The sequence below is a fragment of the Gopherus flavomarginatus genome, chromosome 1 (assembly GCF_025201925.1).
Source record: "Gopherus flavomarginatus isolate rGopFla2 chromosome 1, rGopFla2.mat.asm, whole genome shotgun sequence".
NCBI classification, from domain to species: domain Eukaryota; kingdom Metazoa; phylum Chordata; order Testudines; family Testudinidae; genus Gopherus; species Gopherus flavomarginatus.
The window spans coordinates 373814145-373832278 of NC_066617.1; the positions used below are offsets into that span (position 1 = coordinate 373814145).

Here is an 18134-nt window from a genome sequence, read left to right on the forward strand (position 1 = left end):
GAGTTTTAAAAGAGCTGTCTAAGGAGCTCACAGGACTGCTGGTTTTCATTAACTCTTGGAACATTGAGGAAGTTTCGGAAGACTGGAAGACGGCTAATGTGCCAATATTCAAAAAGGGTAAACAGGATGACATTATAGGCCTGTGAGCTTGACACTGATCCTGGACAAGGTAATGGAACAGCTGATATGGAACTCGATTAATAAAGAATTAAAGAAGGACAGTGTAATTAGTGCAAGATAACATGGCTTTACGGACAATAGAGATGATCAAACTAAATTCATCTCTCTTTTTTTATGGGATTACAAATTTGGTTGATAAAACACAATGTGAAAATGAGGCAATATACTTAGTCTTCTGTAAGGCATTGACTCGGTACCGAATGACATTCTGATTAAAAAACTAGAACAATATAGAATTAACATGGCCCACAAAAAACAGGCTAATTGATAGGTTTCAAAATGTAACTGTAAACTGGGCATCATCCTAGGACACTGGACTGTTTCTAGTGGAGTCCCACAGGGATCACTTTTGGGCCCGACCCTATTTAAAATTTGTCTCAATGCCCTGGAAGAAAACATAAAATCGTCATGGATCGAGTTAGCAGGGGCAGTGGTAAATATTGACCAGGACAGGTCACTAATAACAGAGAGATGTGGATCACTCTGTAAGCTGGGCACAAGCAAACAATATGCTTTTTAATACAGCTAAATGCAGATGTTTATGTAACCCATGCCTATTGGGCTCTGCCCCCATGTAGTGGCACCAAAACCACTTGGAGAGGAATGAGTCAGCCGTGTGGCTTTTACCTCACGCAGTAGAAACTCATGCACTAAACTTCAGAGGTCCCAGGTTCAATCCTACCCACCAACCACTGGGGTCTGTTGGTGGGGACCCTATCCTTGAAGCAGGGACCCTGAAAAAGATTTGGGGGTCATGGTGGATAATCAGCCAAACAGGAGCTCTCAGTGGGACACTATGACCAAAAGGGCTAATGTAATCCTGGGATTATCAACTGAGGAATCTTGAGTAGAAGCAGAGAGGTTATTTTACCTCTCTATCTGGCTGTAGTGTGACTGCTGCTGGAATCCGGTGTCCAGCTCTGGTGCCCAGAGTTCAAGAAGGATATTGATATTCTGGTCTTCTCTGTATTGGCAATACCTCCCAAATTTGTGTCATTTGCAAATTTTATTAGTATGCTTCCACTTTTTGTGCCAAGGTCAATAATTGTGATAGTAAATAAGATTGATCCCAAGACCAATTCCTGCAGAACTCTGCTAGTAACTTCCCTCCAGCCTAACAGTTCACTTTTCAGTATGACTCATTGTGGTCTCCTCTTTAACCAGTATCAGAGGGGTAGCCGTGTTAGTCTGGATCTGTAAAAGCAGCAAAGAATCCTGTGGCACCTTATAGACTAACAGATGTTTTGGAGCATGAGCTTTCATGGGTGAATACCCACTTCCTCAGATGCATGTAGTGGAAATATCCAGGGGCAGGTATATGTATGCTAGCAAGCAAGCTAGAGATAACGAGGTCAGTTCAGTCAGGGAGGATGAGGCCCTGTTCTAGCAGTTGAGGTGTGAAAACCAAGAGAGGAGAAACTGGTTCTGTAGTTGGCAAGCCATTCACAGTCTTTGTTCAATCCTGAGCTGATGGTGTCAAATTTGCAGATGAACTGAGGCTCAGCAGTTTCTCTTTGAAGTCTGGTCCTGAAGTTTTTTTGCTGCAAGATGGCCACCTTAAGGTCTGCTATAGTGTGGCCAGGGATGTTGAAGTGCTCTCCTACAGGTTTTTGCATATTGCCATTCCTAATGTCTGATTTGTGTCCATTTATCCTTTTCCGTAGAGACTGTCCAGTTTGGCTGATGGACATAGCAGAAGGGCATTGCTGGCACATGATGGCGTATATTACATAGGTGGATGTGCAGGTGAATGAACCAGTGATGGTGTGGCTGATCTGGTTAGGTCCTGTGATGGTGTCGCTGGTGTAGATATGTGGGCAGAGTTGGCATCGAGGTTTGTTGCATGGATTGGTTCCTGAGCTAGAGTTATTATGGTGCAGTGTGCAGTTACTGGTGAGAATATGTTTCAGGTTGGCAGGTTGTCTGTGGACAAGGACTGGCCTGCCACCCAAGGCCTGTGAAAGTGTGGGATCATTGTCCAGGATGAGTTGTAGATCCTTGATGATGTGTTGGAGGGGTTTTAGCTGGGGGCTGTATGTGATGGCCAGTGGAGTCCTGTTGGTTTCTTTCTTGGGTTTGTCTTGCAGTAGGAGGCTTCTGGGTACACGTCTGGCTCTGTTGATCTGTTTCCTTATTTCCTCGTGCGGGTATTGTAGTTTTGAGAATGCTTGGTGGAGATTTTGTAGGTGTTGGTCTCTGTCTGAGGGGTTAGAGCAGATGCGGTTGTACCTCAGTGCTTGGCTGTAGACAATGGATCGTGTGATGTGTCCGGGATGGAAGCTGGAGGCATGAAGGTAGGCATAGCGGTCGGTAGGTTTTCGATATAGGGTGGTGTTAATGTGACCATCACTTATTTGCACCGTGGTGTCAAGAAAGTGGATCTCCTGTGTAGATTGGTCCAGGCTGAGGTTGATGATGGGGTGGAAGCTGTTGAAATCGTGGTGGAATTTTTCCAGAGTCTCCTTCCCATGAGTCCAGATGATGAAGATGTCATCAAAGAGAAACTGCTGAGCTTCAGTTCATCTGCAAATTTGACACCATCAGCTCAGGATTGAACAAAGACTGTGAATGGCTTGCCAACTACAGAACCAGTTTCTCCTCTCTTGGTTTTCACACCTCAACTGCTAGAACAGGGCCTCATCCTCCCTGATTGAACTGACCTCGTTATCTCTAGCTTGCTTGCTAGCATACATATACCTGCCCCTGGATATTTCCACTACATGCATCTGAGGAAGTGGGTATTCACCCATGAAAGCTCATGCTCCAAAACGTCTGTTAGTCTATAAGGTGCCACAGGATTCTTTGCTCTTTAACCAGATCCTTACTCACCTTTTGATTCTCATATTAATCCCCATCTTCTCCAATTTAACTAATAATTTTCCATATTGAACTGTATCAACCGCCTTACTGAAATCCAGGTAGATTAGATCTACTGCATTTCCTTTGTTTAAAAAATCAGCTGTCTTCTCAAAGAAAGAGAGAAGACCCGTCTGACACAATCTACCTTTTGTACAATATAATCATAGAATTGTAGGACTGGAAAGAACCTCGAGAGATCGTCTAGTCCAGTCCCCTGCACTCATGGCAGGACCAAGTATTGTCTAGACCATCCCTGACAGGTGTTTGTTCACCTACTCTTAAAAATCTTCAATGATGGAGATTCCACAACCTCCCCAGTGAATTTATATCAGTGCTTAACCACCCTGACTCACAGTTTTTCCTAATCTTACTTCGATTGAAACCCATTGCTTCTTGTCCTATTCTCAGAGGTTAAGAAGAACATTTTTGCTATCTCCTCCTTGTAACAACCTTTTATCTACTTGAGAACTGCTATCATGTCCCCTTTCAATCTTCTCTTCTCCAGACTAAATAAACCCAATTCTTTCAATCTTCCCTGAAAGGTCATGTTTTCTAGACCTTTGGTCATTTTTGTTGCTCTTCTCTGGACTTTCTCCAATTTCTCCACATCTTTTCTGAAATGTAGTGCCCAGAACTGGACACAATACTCCAGCTGAGGCCTAGTCAGTGTGAAGTGGAAGAATTCCTTCTCATATCTTCCTTACAACACTCTTAATACAGCCCGACTTGATGTTGTATTTTCTCCTAATTAGTTTATTTCTATGTCCTGAACTTCTTTCTCTTTCAAAATTTGTCCCAAGAACTTGCTTACAGTGGAGGTCAAACTAACAGGCTTGTAGTTTCCCAGATCTGTTTTTCCCCCTTCCTTAGAAATAGGAATTATATTTTCAATTCTCCACTCATAGTGTTCTACCCCTGAGTTTATAGATTTGTTACAAATTCTTGCAATTGGGCTTGCAACTCCAGGTGCCAGTTCCTTTAATATTCTTGGACGGGGATTATGCAGGCACCCAGTTTAGTCCCATTAAGCTGTATGAGTTTTATTTCTGTCTTCGATGTGGTAATTTCTAACTTAATATCCTCGTTCCCATTTGCCACCCTGCCACTGTACCTCAGCTCCTCATTACGCTCATTAAAAACCGAGGCAAAGTATTCATTTAGGTGTTGGGCCAGACCTAGATTATCTTTAATCTCCACCCTCCCCATCCCAGTGTTCATCTGTCCCACTTCTTCATATCTTTCTATTGATATAGCTATCAAACAAAGGTTTGGGATTAATTTCCTTTAATCCTTTAATTCTGCTTGGCATTTGGCAGCTCTCACTTTCCCCCTGCACTTTCTGACCTCCAACTGGTGGTTTTCTTTGCTGATCTGGCCCATCTTCCTTTCCTTGTAGGCTTTCTCCTCTCTCTTACTCATGGGTTTGAGATGCTTGCTGATCCAGCTCGGTCTGCAGTCCTCCCCTCTGAATGTTTCCCCCTTGCTTGGGATGCAGGCTTTGCCTTAAGGCTTTGAGCCTTGGGATGTCTGTGTTCTGTCTGAAACGTGAATGGTTCCCAGCTAAGTCGTTTAACTTTGTCCCCCACCCAAACTAGCACTGCCTCATAGTGGTACCACTGCGGTGTACCAATCCTCACCATAAATCCTGGTGGTAGGTGGCCCTGCTTCTCAGGAAGCAGTGGGCACTACCGGGTACAGCTCTCTGCCTAGACCTTCCATGGAATTGCTGGGCTACCTTGAGCAAGTCACGCCACTGCTCTGTGCCTCAGTTTCCCCATCTGTACAATAGGTATAATGATAGGCGCGTAGAGATCTCCTGATGAACATGTTGTGTGAGAGTTGGTATTACGACTCACTACAGCTTGCAAACCTATAGCTCACCTGCCAAGTCCCACATTGGTCTCCTCAGCCGTGCCCCCACATGCTCTGTGCCCTCTTGCCTCCAGCAATGTCTCTGGCTGATATTAATGTGGTGAGAGCATGTTCTAAGCCCCCCAATTGTGCCCTCCTAGGCCTGCCCACAAGCATGTTCCCTCACTTCAGCGAGTGCCCTGTCTCCATCACATCCCCAGCTAGAGCACCACTGCCAGATCTGCTCTGAGGCAGGGGGAGAGCTTGGTGTTGGGGTTTGCTCAGCGAATTTGCTCCAAGCTCCGGCGCATGCAGGAGGGGCAGCCCTGCCTGACGTCTCAGAGGAGGAAGGCTGTGGAGTGAAGGCACCAGGCATGGCCGCTGCTCCCTCGGTGACCTGGAGAGAACGTGCAGCTCGGAGCACCCGTGGGACGTTGACATAACCTCCCTGGTCTGTGCCTCGGGGAGAGACAGGCCTGTGTGTGTGTGGTGGGGAGTGTGGTGGTCAGAGAAGCCAGGCTGGGATTGGAGAGTATGTCTACACAGGGAGAAAATCTGCACAACCGTGGCTGGCCTAGGTCAGCTGATCCAAGCCAGCCATGGGGTTTTTATCCTTGTGTAGATGTAGCCTTCCTGTGGTGTAGGCACGGGAGAGATAACCAGCAACCCCTTATCTCATCAGCTCCACATCCCATTCAATTAGTCCTCCACTCTCCTTCCTGCCTGTCATGCCTTTTGTCTCTTTCTCCCTTTTAATATTAATTATAAACAATAATGAATTCAAAGCACTGAGGATGGAATTCCTCCCCAACCCCACCTCTGACTGTGCAGAGGGCCAGGACAGACCTATGCACCTTATACAGGCCTCATGCTGGTCTCTCCTTGCCCGGGCTGAGTTCCTGAGGCCCTCACCCCACTCCCGTGGCCCAGACTGCTGCCTGTCCCACCGCTGCTCACAGAAGCACAATCCGAGTGCCTGGCCAACATTAGGAGGCTGCTGGATCCTGCCAGCTGGAAATAGCCCCTGACACCAAGAGTCCTGGGTGTGGTCCAGTGCTACATCCCCTGGGCTGGGAGGCGTGAGGATGAGGACGTGACTGGGGGAAGGGGAACAGCCTGGGAACCCTGGGCCAAGAGAAGCACAAAGCTGGTGTTAAAGCCCCTGCTTCCTTCAGACTGCAGTGCCTGGCTGGAAGGGAGACTCGGGACCTGTTTCTCTGCTGGGTTGAATTCCTCCCTGGGGTAAACTCACTCCTGATATTGGGCTTTATGCCAGGTAAGCCAGCAAGTTAAAGAAGTATGGGCTGGATGAATGGACTGTAAGGTGGATAGAAAGCTGACTAGATTATTGGGCCCAATGGGTAGTGATCAATGACTCCATGTCTACTTGGCAGCCAGTATCAAGCGAAGTGCCCCAGGGGTCGGTCCTGGGGCCGGTATTTTTCAACATCTTTATTAACGATCTAGATGATGGGATGGATTGAACCCTCAGCAAGTTTGCCGATGACACTAAACTGGGAGGAGTGGTAGATACGCTGGGGGGTAGGAATAGGATATAGAGAGACCTAGACAAATTAGATGATTGGGCCAAAATAAATCTGATGAGGTTCAACAAGGACAAGTGTAGAGTTCTGCACTTAAGACGGAAGAATCCCATGCACTGCTACAGTCTGGGGACTGACTGGCTAAACAACAGTTCTTCAGAAAAGGACCCAGAGGTTACAGTGGACGAGAAGTTGGATATGAGTCAACAGTGTGCCCTTGTTGCCAAGAAGGCTAATGGCTTTTTGGGCTGCATAAGTAGGGGCATTGCAAGCAGATCTAGGGAAGTGATCATTTCCCTCTATTCAGCACTGGTGAGGCCTCATCTGGAGTATTGCGTCCAGTTTTGGACCCCCCACTACATAAAGGATGTGGACAATCTGGAGACAGTCCAGCAGAGGACAACGAAAATGATTAGAGGGCTGGGGCACATGGCTTATGAGGAGAGGCTGAGGGAACTGGGTTTGTTTAGTCTGCAGAAGAGAAGAGTGAGGGGGGATTTGATAGCAGCCTTCACCTACGTGAAAGGGGATTCCAAAGAGGATGGATCTAGACTGTTCTCAGTGGTAGCAGATGATAGAACAAGGAGTAATGGTCTCAAGTTGCAGTGGGGGAGGTCTAGGTTGGATATTAGGAAACATTATTTCACTAGGAGGGTGGTGAAGCACTGGAATGGGTTACATAGAGAGGTGGTGGAATCTCCTTCCTTAGAGTTTTTTAAGGTCAGGCTTGACAGAGCCCTGTCTGGGATGATTTTGTTGGGGATTGGTCCTGCTTTGAGCAGGGGGTGGGACTAGAACCTCCTGAGGTCCCTTCCAACCCTGAGATTCTATGATTCTATGTCTTGGTTCATCCAGGTGTGATTGCTTTGCCTCAGCAGAATGCACAGCGGGGTTTCCCCGCTTCCTGAGCCCGGTCTCAGATTGTTCCCTGCCCTATCGAGAGCTCTGCCTTCCCGTGCACACAGAAGTCCGGCGTAAGGAGCGGTAAGGGGCTGAGCTGCTGTCCAATCCACTGGCTGGCCATACTCCGAGACGGGCTGCTCTTCGGGACAGGCACAGCAACAGAGCCCTGACTTGACTGGAGCCTTTGGCGCTATTGCATTGTAAGTGATTGATCTCGCCCGCCCACACAAGGAGTACGGGGGCTTATGCTCCCAGCACACCAAAGTATCAAAGCCATGTTCCCATCTCAGCTCAGCTGGTGTCAGTCCAGAACAGCTACCCTGTTCTCACTGGCTTCAGCTTCTCTGCAGGTGTAATTCCACCCAAGTCATCCCAGGCCAGCAAAGAATTTGCCTAGGGGGGTTTTCCATAATGGAGCAGAATCCGACCTTCCTTTCTCCACCCAAGGATGTACTGTACAAAGAGCAGGCCGGGCTCCGGAGAGGTGGAGAGGAGGAGAGTCAGAGGTAGGCAATGCACTCTGGGAGCATTCAGGGGTGTCTGCCCCAGGCAGATTGCTCCTCGGGCTAATTCTAGTCTGAAGGGGTGTTTAAGAAGGTGCCACTAATGCACCAGTCCGAAGGTCCTGTTCCAAAGAGCAGAGGGGCGAGCGAAGGGAGAAGCAGCAGAGGGAGGGAAGGAAGGAAAGAAAACCAGACTGGGAGATTGACCTGCACAGATAAGGGAGTCCTTGCTTATCTGCCAGTGCACTGCTGGGTGTGGGCAGGGGGCTGGCTTAGAGGATGGGTCCCCAGCTAGGGCAGGAACCAGGCAGAGTTTTCACAAGGTGGGAATTAGGGACACAGAACGACCCCAGCAAAGTGGGCAATCAGTCCAGGCAGGCGGCTCTCTCGATGTCCAGCAGTTATCAGATTTAGTTGGAGTTCGTCTTGCTTTGAGCAGGGGGTGGGACTAGATACTTCCTGAGGTCCCTTCCAGCCCTGAAAGTCTATGATTCTATGATATGGACTGGAGGTGGGGGAGAGCGGCTCTATAGGTGCTCAGATGGGCACTCTGCTGCCTGGTCAGGTAAAGGGTCCGGCCCACTGGCTTCATGCCCAGGCCCACATTTCAGAGCCAGCATCCAGTTCGTGATGCACGTTTTACCAGGCAGCAGCCTGACTCTTCCAGCCTGAGCATTTCTCCTAGAGCCAGAGGGCCAGCGACACCCGACAGTAAAGTCGCCAGGAGAGCAGGGTACTCCGTGCACAGAGCACAGTAGCTGAGCTGCTCCCCAGCACAGAAACCCAGGCCTGGCTCTTTGGACCTGCTGCTCCCTGCCTGGAGACACACGTGGCATTCCCCGCTGCCATGCGCCGGGGGGGAGGTGCCGCTGCAGCTGACGAGCGCTCAGCATGGCTGAGGTGAGGGTGTGTTAAAGTCTTGGGGCCCCCCTGCAGCGGGCTGGGGCCCTGTCTTACAATACAGCCGCTGCCAGGAGTCCCAGGCAGCCCTGAGGGTCTGTGCTGGCAGCTGGGGACAGCGAGAACATGGCAGATACGTTCCCTTTCCACAGTTCACACCCCATGATAGAGGGTGGTGCAGGATTCACTAGGATGGCTCTTCCCCACCAGACGGTGCCCTCCCAGCTGGCTACACTTGTATTAGGGCAGCACTGCACTGCAGGGAGGGTGTGGCTCCATGTGGTGGTTTATTCCTGGGCAGCTAGTGGAACATGAGTGTAAAACACTATTAGTCTGCGTGGAGAGTGTCTGTCACTCACTTTGTCCAGGTGCAAATGACAGTGCCAGGCAGGAGGGAACCAGGCCTGTCATCATTATGCTTCTGAGTCAACACTCCAATGAGATCTATAGGGCCTGCCGCACCTCCTGGCTCACGTGTACAAACTGAAATGTGTGAAAAATGCAGTGCTTTGATTGTTCCTCTCTCACCTGTCCCCTTGCAGGGTAAACTCACTGGCAGTTGGAGCTCGGTCAAGAATACTTTGTTCTTCTCTGATACCTTCCATCCACAGATCCCAGCCCCTTGGGAGGCAGCATGGCCTAGTGGCTGGGGCAGTCGGGAGAGCCGGGTTCTGATCTTGGCTCAGCTGCGAACCCCCTGTGGGATCTGGGTCCAGGCCTCTGTGTGCCTCTATTTCCCTTGAACACATTGACTGTAAACCCGTTAGAGCAGGGACCATCCTTCTTTCTCTCTCTCTCTCTCTGTGCTGTGGCCAACACAACAGGGACCTGCTCAGCGTTGGAGGTCTCCAGGTGTTACTGCACTGGAAAGAACAGTGAATACTACTCCAGATCCCTGTGCCAAACTCAGCCCCTGCTTTAGGGGGCTAAATTTGACCCCAAATGTCTTGTGTTGCGTTGCAGGCACATCCTGTCCTGGGAGGTTGCAGTTCTTGTGCCACTAGAGGGTGTTGAGACTGATCTGGGAATGTGAGAGCAACCTGTGGAGGGCTCATAAACACCGCAGGTTTATTGCACATTCAGATTGCTGCCCCTGAAAATACTTTCCTCCGTTCTGCCGAGAGACAGAGCAACAAAGGAATCCCGAAGCCAGCAGCTTCCCACCCCAGATGGGCACTTGGGAGGAATATTACAGTGCTCTAGCCAGCCTGGGGTCAGTGTGGACCAGTGAATTGGCACTCGGGAGGCCGGACAGCCCTTTGTGACTGGGAGGACAGGGAGTAGCAGTAAAGAGTGCCGGACAGACTGCTCAGCCTCCTCTGCGCCTCCTTTGTTCTGCCCCCTACTCTGAAAGATCAGAACTTGGCTTGGTAATGCCACATCCAATAATGAAGCAGTATGCAGGGAGGCAAGGTGGTCTAGCAGTTAGATCACATAATGAGCATTGCAAATGTCTGGTGGTCTAGCTGTGTCTCTGTCACAGCCTCTTGCTGAATGACCTTGGATCAGCCTCAGTTTCCCCATCTGGGGTAATAGGAATTGCCGTCATGAAAAAGTGCTTAAAAATCTACAGCCAAAATGTGATTCATACGCGCTGAGCTTTACTAGTGGTATTGATAACCTGTACATCGTACCACCCTCATGCTCATCAATCATGATGGTTTTATTCCAGCTCATTAAAACACTGCTGGTCTAAACAAACACAGAGCATTTCCACAAACACAGAAGCCTCTGACCTGGCCCAGGGCCGGCACAGATCCTCTGTGCTGACTGCACAGGAAGAAACCACAAGTTTCTTGGAGCATTACCAGGTTGCACAAAGGGCCAGATTCTGCTCTCTGTGAAATGGGAGTAAATCTGGAGCATTGCCATTCAAGGCAGTGGAGTAACTCCGGTTTACGCCAGTCTACATAAGAGCAGTTTAGTGCCAAGATTGGAGGGTCTTTGAAAATCAACCCCTTGCAAAGGCCCAGAGGAAGGTCTGGACCCCACTTAATTCGGTGAGGGCATAACATGCCTAGGCCTCGGGCTGGGCTTCGACACCAGGCCCAAGCTCACGCTGCGTGAGGATCCCTCCCCAGCTTGTCATAAATCCCAAGGCCAGAAGGGACTACTAGTCTGACCCTTTGTATGGCACAGGCCAGAGACCTGCCCCCAAATCATTCCTACAGCAGAGCGATTAGAAAAACATCCAGCCTTGATTTAAAAATTGCCAGTGATGGAGAATCTGCCATGACCCTGGTAAATTGTTCCCATGTTAATTACCCTCCCTGTTAAAAAATTGCACCTTAAAAACTTCCAGTCTGAATGTGTCTAGCCTCAACTTCTAGCCAGTGGATTGTCTTAGACCTTTTTCTGCTAGACTGAAGAGTCCGTTGTTCAATATTTGCTCCCCACGTGTAGGTACTTGTAGGCTGTAATCAAGTCACTCCTTAACCTTCTCTTTGTTAAGCTTAATAGATTGAGCTCCTTGAGTCTATCACCGTAAGGTAGATTTTCAAAGCCTCTAATCAATCTCCTGGCTCTTCTCTGACCCCTTTCCAGTGTATCAACAACTTTCTTGAGTTGTGGACACCAGAACTGTGTACAGGATTCCAGCAGTGGTCGCACAAGTGCTAAACACTCTGGTAAAATAACCTCTCTGCTCCTACTTGAGATTTCCCTGTTTCTGCATCTCAGGCTCACGTTAGCTCTTTTGGCCACAGCATCGCGCTGGGGGATCATGTTCAGCTGAATATGCGTCATGACCCTGACATTTTTTTCAGAGTCCCTGCTTCACAGGAGAGAGTCCCCCATTATGGTAGCACGACCTGCATGCTCTATTCCTAGATATAGACATGCACATATGTTTATCCAAAAGAAGATAGAGAATACACTTGATCACAGTGTATAAGTATCTTCCAGGGGAGAAAATACCAGATACTAGAGACCTCGAAATCATAGAATCACAGAATATCAGGGTTGGAAGGGACCTCAGGAGGTTCTAGTCCCACCCCCTGCTCAAAGCAGGACCAATTCCCAACTAAATCATCCCAGACAAGGATTTGTCAAGCCTGATCTTAATAACCTCTAAGGAAGGAGATTCCACCACCTCCCTAGGTAACCCATTCCAGTACTTCACCACCCTCCTAGTGACAAAGTTTTTCCTAATATCCAACCTAAGCCTCCCCCACTGCAACTTGAGACCATTGCTCCTTGTTCTGTCATCTGCTACCACTGAGAACAGTCTAGATCCATCCTCTTTGGAACCCCCTTTCAGGTAGTTGAAAGCAGCTATCAAATCCCCCCTCATTTTTCTCTTCTGCAGACTAAACAATCCCAGTTCCCTCAGCCTCTCCTCATAAGTCATGTGCTCCAGCCTGCTAATCATTTTTGTTGCCCTCCGCTGGACTTTTTCCAATTTTTCCACATCCTTCTTGTAGTGTGGGTCCCAAAACTGGACACAGTACTCCAGATGAGGCCCCACCAATATTGAATAGAGGGGAATGATCACTTCCCTCGATCTGATGGCAATGCTCCTACTTATACAGCCCAAAATGCTGTTAGCCTTCTTGGCAACAAGGGCACAGTTAACTCATATCCAGTTTCTCATCCACTATAACCCCTAGGTCCTTTTCTGCAGAACTGTAGATGTCCTGGAGAAAGACAGAAGAAAAGCCAGTGGCTGGAAGGAAAAGCCAGACACATTCACATCAGAAACAAGGCCCAATGTTAAACAGTGAAGGTGACTAGCCATTGAATCAAACAACCCAGGGCAGTGGTGGGATGTCCAATTCTTGCTGGCTTCCAATCCATCCTGCAAACCTTTCTGGGGGACCTGCTTTAGCCAGACACAAGCTCTTGGGTTCAATGCAGGAGTAACTGCATGAAAGTTACTGGTGTGTGATATATAGAGGAGGTCAGACTGGATGGGTTAATTATCCCTTCTGGCTTTAAACTCCATGAAAGCCTTAAATGCCTATAAGTCAGGCTAGGGCAACCCCAAAAGTTCCAAAGGAGGCCAGGGCTTCAGTGTTTCAGTTAGGTTGAGTAAGAGGGCTCAGGAGCAGCCATCTAGATGTAAGGACCGTCTGGAAGAGAGAAATGAAACAATAACATTTGCCATGTTCATAGAGCATAAGCAGCTGTCTAAGTGGCAGTTCTGCAGAAAAGGATCTGGGGATTACAGTGAATGAGAAGCTGGATATGAGTCAGCAGTATGGGGTGATTTGACAGCAGCCTTCAACTACCTGAAGGGGGGTTCCAAAAAGGATGGAGCTCGGCTGTTCTCAGTGGTACCAGATGACAGGACAAGGAGCAATGGTCTCAAGTTGCAGTAGGGGAGGTCTAGGTTGGGTATTAGAAAACACTATTTCACTAGGAGGGTGGTGAAGCAGTGGAATGAGTTACCTAGGGAGGTTTTTAAGGCCCGGCTTGACAAAGCCCTGGCTGGAAAGACTTACTTGGTGTTGGTCCTGCTTTGATCGGGGGGTTGGACTAGATACCTCCTGAGGTCTCTTCCAACCCTGAGATTCTGTGATTTTGTATTAAGAAATCAAAAGACTGCTTGATGTACAGACACATGATTAAAACCAATTGCTACCCCATATATGGCCTGGCCTGGGCTAGGGGGATTATACCCTGACCGAGAGCTGGTATAGGGGGAAGGCCTGTGAAGTTAAGGCATGGGACTGCGAGCCTGGAAGTCTGGGTTCTCTTCACAGGTCTGACTTGGGTGAGTGGGCAAGTCAGTGCCCCCCTCCATGCATTGATTTCCCCATCTGTGAAATGGGGGTGATCACCCACCTACAATCACAGGGGGTTCTCGTCTACCTGGGCTCCCTGGCCATGGCTGTGAGGTGTGTGGCGGGCAGATGATGCAGAAGGGGAGAGAAGTCGGTTTGTCAGACCTTGGCTTTGGTTGGTGAGGATGGGACAATTTCTTTGCTTTCTTGTGAAATTAGGCCAAGATGTTTACCTCATGAGCGGTGAGTGTGTGTGTGTTGGGGGGTGATGTTCAGACTGTGCTGAGCACCCACCCTCCTAAAGTTAGGCCGCTTTAAGGTTTACCAAGCTCGGCTCTCTGGAAATGGAGAATCTCTAATCACCAGCCACTTCTGCATCCCCTGCTCTTACACTCAATAAATCAATCCATTGATCCATCCGCCATTTGAATAACAGCAGCAGCTGTGGGTGAGCAGCAGTTTCTAGTGGAGCCCAGGGCCTCTCGCTTTGCAAGCCTTGGTTCAAATTTCAAATGGCTGAAAAATATTTGGGATGTTATGTGAGAACCGTGCCTCAGCAGCTCGGTTTCTGCTGCGTCAGAATTCTGAGACAGCAGAAAAAGCAGCAGTTTCCAAGGCAGGGCCTTATCTGTGCTGCAGTCACTTTCCTGTTCACCAGGCTTTATTATCACCCTGCCCCAGCCGGGCAGCCTGCTAACCTGGGCGGTGTGTTTGGGGGGAGGGCATGACTCAGCAGATCGGGGAGCCAGCGTTTGCAAAGTCATGGCACGCTGCACCGACACGCTGCGCTGGGCAGAGTGGCTGGGGAAAGTGGAGCCAGCGTGCCTCCAGCCCAACCTCTTGCAAACAAAGAGCAGGAATAAATAAAATATCCCAGTGCAGAAGGAGGAGTGAGTCGTGGGCATCACTGGAACGGTCCAAACTGAGTCTCCTCAGCCAGAGGCATTAGCTCCAGAGTGACATTCTCTCCCGGTCTCTTTCTCAAAGTCTCAGGACAAGGTGACCATCTGGCTTTATGCAGGATGGAGTCTGTGGGCCAGATTCTGTGCCCAACCTCAGCTTAAGTGGGGACACAGAGATTCGCATAGTGTGGGTTCTGGGGAGAAAGGGGACCTTCTGGGATCTAGCTCTTCCCAGCAGTCAGAACTATCCTTTGGGGCCGTGGGCAGCTGGGTATAAAAGCGAGCAACCTTCAGGCCATTCCCCAGTTTCACCCAAGATCTAGAGACAACACAGATGGCTAAAATCTCCCATCCATCACAGAATCATAGAATATTAGGTCTGAAAGAGACCTCAGGAGGTATCTAGTCCAACCCCCTGCTCAAAGCAGGATCAACACCAACTAAATCATCCCAGACAGGGCTTTGTCAAGTCAGGCCTTAAAAACCTCTAAAGAAGGAGATTCTACCACTTCCCTAGGGATCCCATTCCAGTGCTTCATCACCCTCCTAGTAAAATAGTGTTTCCTAATATCCAATCTAGACCCCCCCCACTGCAACTAGAGACCATTGCTCCTTGTTCTGTCATCTGCCACCACTGAGAACAGCCGAGCTCCATCCTCTTTGGAACTCCCCTTTCAGATATTTGAAGGCTGCTATCAAATCCCCCCTCACTTTTGTCTTCTGCAGACTAAATAACCCCAGTTCCCTCAGCCTCCTCTTGTAAGTCATGTGCCCCAGGCCTCTAATCATTTTTGTTGCCCTCCGCTGGACTCTCTCCAATTTGTCCATATCCCTTCTGTAGCGAGGGGACCAAAACTGGACATAATACTCCAGGTGCCAAATAGAGGAGAATGATCATGTCCCTCGATCTGCTAGCAATGCTCCTACTAACACAGCCCAATATGCTGTTAGCCTTCTTGGCAACAAGGGCACACTGCTGACTCATATCCAGCTTCTTGTCCACTGTAATCCCCAGATCCTTTTCTGCAGAACTGCTGCTTAGCCAGTTGGTCCCCAGTCTGTATCAGACCTTCTGGAGGTGCAGCTTAGCCTGTCCAGGGGATCTAGCCCCAGAGGTTATGAAGATTTCATGTGAAGGCCTACACCCGGAGTTTAGAAAACCTGAGAGTTGGACAAGGATATTCCGAATGCTATCAGGATGAGACCCTGGGACTCCCAGTCGGTGTGATGTGCGTTTCAAGGCCAGACACCACTCTCAAATGCCTGTTCGGTGGATTGCAGAGTTTCCTTAATCAGTCAGGGCTTCCTTCTGCAAAGAAGCTGTATTCAGGAGCAGATTAAACAAAGAGATCATCGCAGATACAATCCATGGTCAGACAATTCAATTAGCAATGAACCAGGGTCACACAGGCAGGGAATTGGGTTTACCCTTTGCCTTCTGAGAAACTCCAAACACAAAAGGCCAGATGCAGCCTTTCAGAGCATTGATGGAAATTGGGTCAGTGCAGTTAATGTTTGTGTTTAGAGATTAGGAGGAAACGCTAGTTCTCATTTCCACTGGGGCTGATCCAGAGTAACTCCACTGCTCTCTCTTGATGTTACTCTGGATTGACAGCAGTGTCAGTGACAGCGGCTTTGGACCCAATCTCCCAGAGGGCATCGGCAGCAGTTATACATAGCCACCTAGGAATCACCAAACCGGGTGAGACCAGGGGCCCTTTTACCCCACACCCTGTTTCTGACGGGTGCCAGAGCCAGCTGCTCCAGAGCAGTAGCCAACAATCCTGCAGTAGGGAATTATGGGCTGGCTACCTGAAAAGGAAATGATTCCTGGCCCCCAGGGGTTAGACGTGGGCTGGTGCTCTGAAGCGTGAAGGTATGTGGCCTAGATTCACAGAGGTACTTATCTGTTGCAATGCTGAGTGTTATAGCACCCAATCATATTGCGCCCCTTGTTAGGTGCCCAGGATCCCAGAAACCAACCCCAAAGCCCTCCCCAGACTCAGCACTGCAGCTTCCTCAGCCTCCCAGGATAGAACCCGTCCCACTGGTGGACACAGCTCAGCCTGCTGTGGGGAAAGGTGGCTTTATCGAGCAAAGGGCAGCTCATGGTAGGGCCGAAGGACACTGCTCAGGAAAAGATTTAAGCTCCTGGTTCATGGGAAAGTGCCCAGAGCAGGCAGCCCGCAATTATGGGGCATTGCTCAGTGCCTGGGAGCTCTGCATCTGATAAAGGGTGCTAGACTCTCCCACAGGGAAGCCGGGCTGGGATTCAGTCTGCCTTCTCCATCATGTGCTCCTGGTGCACCTGTGCAAAGTGAGTGCCAAGTCCCAGAGCCCTGGTGCTCACTTACATCATGGCCCCTTTATGCTGCTCTGCCTTTAGGGTCTCTAATATGGACGTGTCTGGACATCACCAGTGAAAAGGGACCTCGGGGTAAATGAGCCTCAGACCCAGTCCTTCTCATCTGGTAATGTCGTACCCTCACCTTTCACTGGTGTCAGTGCTGCAAGGCCATGGTGAACGAGCCCCTTCGAGCCTACCTGTCTAGCCTTGTCCATCTGCCCTCCATTCACCACCAACAGACTAGAACCATAGAGCCACAGGGCCAGAAGGGACCACAGGGGTCCCCTAGTCTAAGCCCCTGCCAAGATGCAGGACTTGCTGTGTCTGAAGAATCCAGAGACCAGGGAAATAACAGGACTCCTTTTCCCCCTGTGCCACCCCATATCTAGACTGATGTAATACAGCTGGAATCAAGGAAGTAGGACCCCCAGGAAATGGCCCCAGCCTGCAGTGGGTAGCCTGTCTGCAGGCGAAGCTGAGCTCTGCTGGCTTGTGAAGCCCCCGAGCAAACAAACAGGCTGCGCCATGGAGTATCTCCGAGGGCTGTCGTGCATCTTGTCCCGGCACCTTTATCGAAGCAGCCAGTTAGGGCGGAATGGGGTTCGCACTCTCTGGGTGTGTAGCCCTGTCGAGCTGCTCCAGGGAGATAGGGAGGCAGCCAGGAGAAAGTGCACCCCATGGCCAAGACTTCAGGGCGTGTTCCAGGGCTCTTTGCAGCTGATAGTTTGTCTGTGTTGCTAAAGTCAGGCTGAAAGGAGGCTGCTTTGCTGTATGCCACAGACATGGCAATGACAAACGGGGCAGGAGGGATATGGGGTAAGTTGAACCAGCTGAGAATCTGGCCCGATATAGCTGCACCATGCTGAAAAGAAGAAGCCTTTCCTCAGACATGTTAGAGAAGGAAAATCCTGTCTGGGTTCCAAGCATTTTGTCATCTTAGAATCATCGAATCCTCGAATATTAGGGCTGGAAGAGACCTCAGGAGGTATTTAATCCAATCCCCTGCTCAAAGCAAAACCAACCCTAACTAAATCATCCCAGCCAGGGCTTTGTCAAGCCTGACCTTAAAAACCTCTAAGGAAGGAGATTCCACCACCTCCCTAGGTAACCCATTCCAGTGCTTCGCCAACCTCCTAGTGAAATAGTGTTTCCTAATATCCAACCTAGACCTCCCCCACTGCAACTTGAGACCATTGCTCCTTGTCCTGTCATCTGTCACCACGGAGAACAGACAAGCTCCATCCCCCCTCATTCTTCTCTTCTGCAGAATAAACAAGCCCAATTCCATCAGCCTCTCCTCATAAGTCATGTGCCCCAGCCCCTGATCATTTTTGTTGCCCTCCGCTGGACTCTCTCCAATTTGTCCACATCCCTTCTGTAGTAGGAGGATCAAAACTGGACACAGTACTCCAGGCGTGGCC

The 18134-nt window shown here is 49.5% G+C and overlaps 1 protein-coding gene across 2 annotated transcripts in view; it reads left to right on the forward strand.

Annotated features, from left to right (window-relative positions):
- Nucleotides 1-15909: 15909 nt before the first annotated feature.
- LOC127034480 (hemoglobin subunit beta) overlaps nucleotides 15910-18134 on the forward strand; it is a 121724-nt gene continuing 119499 nt past the window's right edge. Inside the window, exon 1 of one of the 2 annotated variants that reach the window (XM_050924068.1) lies at nucleotides 15910-16242. The gene's annotated coding sequence lies outside the window, so the exon portion shown is untranslated. The remainder of the gene's footprint in view (nucleotides 16243-18134) is intronic. The other variant, XM_050924647.1, reaches the window with a different exon arrangement.